The sequence below is a fragment of the Protobothrops mucrosquamatus genome, unplaced genomic scaffold, assembly GCF_001527695.2.
Source record: "Protobothrops mucrosquamatus isolate PMUCROS unplaced genomic scaffold, P.Mucros_1.0 scaffold_213, whole genome shotgun sequence".
Classification (NCBI taxonomy): Eukaryota; Metazoa; Chordata; class Lepidosauria; order Squamata; family Viperidae; genus Protobothrops; species Protobothrops mucrosquamatus.
In genome coordinates this window covers 1,460,826-1,466,257 of record NW_015386289.1, presented here as the reverse complement: position 1 = coordinate 1,466,257, position 5,432 = coordinate 1,460,826, and positions in this window count along the sequence as shown.

Genomic DNA, 5,432 nt, shown 5'->3' with positions numbered 1-5,432 from the left:
AGTTCAAACAAGCCAGATACACCACCCAGAAGTTCCTTCTTTGCAGCTGAGTTTTTCACGGGTGGTAGCTGTCAAGGTCAAAGAGGTTTTTTCTGGAGTCTGGGCTTCAAGCCAAGTCTCTTTTAGGCAATAACAAGTTGTAATACCATACTTTGCCACACGATGTCACCGATGCCGTTTAAAGCTTTTTAAGTCCAAAGTTTTTATGATAGTTTTTCAAGTCTTATTTCTTTTTTTAGATAAAAACAAACATCTCCAATAAGAATAGGAACATTTTTAGTTCCCAACTTTCAAAAGCATATATATCCAACTAGATTAAAATTGTTCTTATAGTTGCTCTGTTTCCTCTGGGTAGTTAGTCGCCGCTGTTCTTAGAGGGTGGGGTAGAAATTCCCTTCCCTCTCTCCTCACAGGGGGAAAAATACTTTGGGCAGCTTTTACAGGAAAAGAATACTTAAAGTCTTAAAGAGAAGATCAAATCTCACCCAGTTTCATCCGCGTTCCTTTAAAGGTGCTTGATGGTGATTTTGACTTCGACTGTCAGCAGCTTAGTGACGAGCCATATTGCTATGGCCGGTCTTTCCCCTGCCAGTTTAGAGGGCTTCCCCAGATCCAATGGAATGGCCACCATCCTCCCGTGATCAAGTGGGGCTCCCCTCCTTGCTCATCACCCCTACAGGGTGACCTTCGACCCTTTCCAGGGTCCCCCAGTGGAAAGAAATTGGACGCGAAAGACAGAGCTCGTATTCCAGCGTCTGCAGCACTGCGATGGCAAACTGGAAGTCCAGTAGTTGATTTTTTTTTTAATTCAGTGTATATAATAGCAAAATGACCTATGGCAGCAAACAGTCTGCTTACCCCAAAAAATAATAGTTCAAAACCAACAATAGAAAAATAAAACACACCTGTGTCAAGAACAAGACATGCATTCATATATTTTACATTTACCATGGGCTCATATGTCAACCTGGCCCAATGCTTGTTGTTGTCAAATGAAGTTGTTGTCAAATGAAGTTTGAAGTACAGTTGACAAATGCGCATTTGAATTTTACACCCAAGACTAGTATTTGTTAGGCAATGTGATTTATTCCATAAACATTTATTCTAAAGATCAAGGTTGTTGAAGTTATAATATTATGGTTACTGGATATTTCACTATTATGAATCTTCCTTTTTTAAAAACAAGAAAACATGGCTTCGTATTTTTCTCCTGTTGGATTTGGATGGCTAACAAATTCAAATAAATACATTAAAAAAAGCTCTGAATATTGAGTAAATTAAAAGTTAAGTAAGAAATAAACATAGAACTGTGACAGGTTTATATACAGCCAGTATAATTTCCATTTTTTGTCAGAATCAAACATAACCACACACAAAAAAAATCTGATTTTTTAAAAATTAATCTATAATAATCTCTGGAACCCTCTTGAATATACTTGATTTCTAATTGTGTTATTATTTTATATAGTACTTAACATAAAGAAACATATTTTAATTAATATCTCCTGGGTCAATTCAGAGTCCACTCTTACGTAATGTGTGAGGGATGATCTGATAAGAACAAATTTCCACCGAAGGAAAAGACCAGATGCATGTTGTCCTATAGTATCAAGTGGCTTTCAGTTGTCCAAAGAAACTAGGTTTTGTTCTTTATGGATTTAGCAGTGTCGTAGTGCTTCCACAAGGATTATACAATATTCAATGTAAACTATACTTTGTGAAATTCAAAAACGTGATTCCACGGCACACTAAGACAGGTTCTAGCATTGTCAGTTATTTTATATTTCTGTAATATTTTTTATTTTACAAAATCGTTAAGTAGCATGAGTGATAAATAGAGAACTAATAGACATTCATGTTTATAAGTGATAATTTTGCATAGCTATATTTTATCATTCTGCAAGAATTAAAAGATGCCCTATGAGCCATACATCATTATGTCAAGTCCAAACAGTCTTGCCACTTTGCACAAGATGTACAGTCTAAAATCCAGCAAGCACATCCATCTTTATGAGTTCTCTTTTACTCAAGTCATGTTTTTCTATTAAAGCAGAATTCTGTTTTCATTCAGACAAAGGAGAATGACATCAGTCTGCACTTGCAAAACTAGTTTTATGTAGCAAATGTAGCATATAGACTTTTGGCTAAAAATTCTTTTTTAAAATACACATCTCTGTCATAGGCCTTGAGTATGCAGGAATTATGGTATAGGGTCTTTTGCTTGAGCAGGGGGTTGGACTAGAAGACCCTTTCCAACTCCGTTATTTCACAGGCCCTTTCCAACTCCGTTATTCTGTTCTGTTATGATATCATAGCACAAATGACATCATGATGTATATTCTTAGCTGCAACAATTTGTGCAATGACATCATTATATCCAGGTAATAATTTTGATGGCAAGGTGGCTTCTCGTTTCTTATGGCTGCATATTCAACTCCTGATTTCATAGACATGAAGTAGGAGAAGGAATGGAAGAACGTGGGATGGAGTTAAAAGAGTGATCAGCCTAGAATCTCTATGTAGCCACAAGTGGACTTAGCCCAAACCCCCTTGAATTTTGTTGAACCCTAACCCATATCTAATTCCAAGCAGGTACTGTTAGTTGAGAAGATTCCTGTGCATATGCTTTTTAGGAATAAATTAGTTTAATTGGATCTTCACATGATCTTTCATGCCTGACACATATCCATTCATTTTCCTTGGCAGCAATACAGAAATGATTTGCCTTCTTCTAGATTGTGTGCGGGTGTGTTTTCAACTTCCCTGCCAAGTCTATGGCCTTAGTGTTTTCTGGGGGCATTTAGCCAAATATTAATCAAGTCCAGTTAAGAACAAGAAATTATTGGTAACCCTTAGTTTTGAGAGGGTAAAAACTGAAATTAGCCCATGGATTTGGCTATATATTGTCAAATAGATCTGAGGGTATCTTTTTGGGGAGAAGCTACAGGACAATTTTTAATCTGCTGGTTTTTTACACCAAAGAGCTTTCTACTTAGGTAAACAGAAAAATATTCACAGAACAAGGCAGATTTGTCTGTATGAAGCCAAGCAGACAGTGTCACATGTATTGCTGCACTGCCCTTTTATATGGACTGCAACTATGATCTATTAATTTCCTTCTAACCAGATGTAGTGGTAAAATTGAGAACAATTAGGTAGTCCATCAGATCAATCCTCAACTATTACACTGAAGCTTATTACATTATTTTCTATTGCCATCTCTGTATATGGTCAAATGTTAAGTATATTGTAATAGGAGTTTTAGTATAATTTTGATTCCTTGTTGATGTTTGGCTATTAATAAATATTACCTTTCTAATCTGTATTCTGAACAATTGTCTGGGAATTTAAATACAGGCTTTCTACTAGATTTTTTTTAGTTTTTAGCTAAACTGGAATTAATACTGTAATTGTTAGCAATGGATACTTTGTATTGCTGGTACTTATTGATTTTATTACTATTTTTCTACTTTATACTTTTGGGTAAAGTATTATGTAAACTGAATTAGAAGGGATTATTGCCATAAAAGATAGTTTTAATAAAAATAAAATACATATTTTGTAAAACATAATTTCAAGGTATAACAAGAATAGGTTTTCAGTATGCAATCACATAAAGCACTAGATAATGTTCTCTAGCCTAGTGACTTTGTTGATTGGCATGATGGGAGTCTTATTCCAACATATATAAAGAAAGTCCAGTTAGAGGAACCCATACAAACTTTAAAGAAGTAAAACGCCTTAGTCTAAGACGCTTGAACTAGATGAAAGCACTTAGTTGATCTTGATAAGAACTAAGCAGTATTGGACTTGCTTCTACTTGAAAAAAAGAAACTACTATGAAATCCCAGCCTGTAGACTAGAACTGGAAGATGAAAAAACATCCCAGAAGACATCACTAGCAAACTACTTCTGCACTGTTGCCCCACACACAACAACAGCAAAAACAAAAACAAAAAACCACTCCATTTTGGCAACATAGTCTCCAGAAATTGAGTTTAACTTGAAGGACTCTTTACTTAAGATTGTTAAAAGAGCTTTATTGTATTTCTAGGACTGTGCAGACTCTGCCCAATGTACTTCTCTGGGAGTTGTTTGTTCTGCCAAGGCCATGTTTCACAAAAGGATCTGGAAAAATAGAACACCTTACTTCTTGCAATCTTCTTCCCGATCATCCCTTTGCTTATATTTGGAGTACAACCCTAGCTATTTCCAATGATTTTTTTCTGCTTAAGGTCATCAGATGGGGCCTTTCGTATATTTGCACTTTGAAAGCAATTACAAGAAGTTAAGTCCTGCAGTAACTGCCACTATATATATAAAAAAACCTTGCCTAAATTTCTGACTATTCTGTCATTTCAATACTATGTCAATAAACATTTGGATACAATAACTGGGTGGAACGAAAAATTCCATAGGAAACATAGTCTATAAGTCATCATCTTTCCGTGAATGGTGATTTCTCCCCTTTGCTTTAAGGGATGGTTATTGAAAGAGAGATCTCTTTCCTTTTGTCCTTGTCCTTGTGTCTTAGTAGCCTCTCTTTGAAGGCAGGACAAGAAGCAATGGATGGAAACTAATCAAGGAGAGAAGCAACCTAGAAGAACTAAGGAGAAACTTCCTGGCAGTTAGAACTATTAACCAGTGGAACAACCTGCCTCCAGAAGCGGTGAATGCACCAACACTGGAAGTTTTTAAGAAGAGACTGGACAGCCATTTGTCCGAAATGGTATAGGGTTTCCTGCCTGAGCAGGGGGTTGGACTAGATGACCTCCAAGGTCCCTTCCAACTTTATTATTATTATTATTAATAATAATAATAATAATAATAATAATAATAATAATAATAATAATAATAATAATAATAATTTAAGATTGATTGTTGTCCCCAATGGTCTCTACAACGTAATGATCAAGCACTACCCTAGGACCACATGGCTTGAGCACTTGGAGTGGGTGTTTCTGAAAGCAGAGGAAGAACCCGTCCCTCCTAATCAGTGGAGGTTTGTCATCTGATCATGAAAAGCCAGAATATGCCTAAGTTATACTGACTATATTATTATGTCAGATAAGAGGGAATTCACTGTTAAAGTGATCAACATCTACATACAAACAGTAATGAGTTATGTCTAACCCCAGTTTCAATTCACTGGGGAACTCTAATTGTTTTCATGACTATTTTCTAAATTTGAGCTTTAAAAGTAAAGCCAGATATTTATGTTAAAAAGAAAATTGTAAATACTATGTATCTCTCAAATAACAATTAGACTAACTAATAATGCAAACGTGTTCAGCCTAACAGGAACTTTCTTCCCTTTTGTGGAATTTTCTTCAATCTATTGTGCACTTCTTCATATAGGACACTATTCCCCCCCCATACACCTCTCTCCCCCACCCCCCAACTCCCATAGTATAACAAAGAGCAGAGAACTA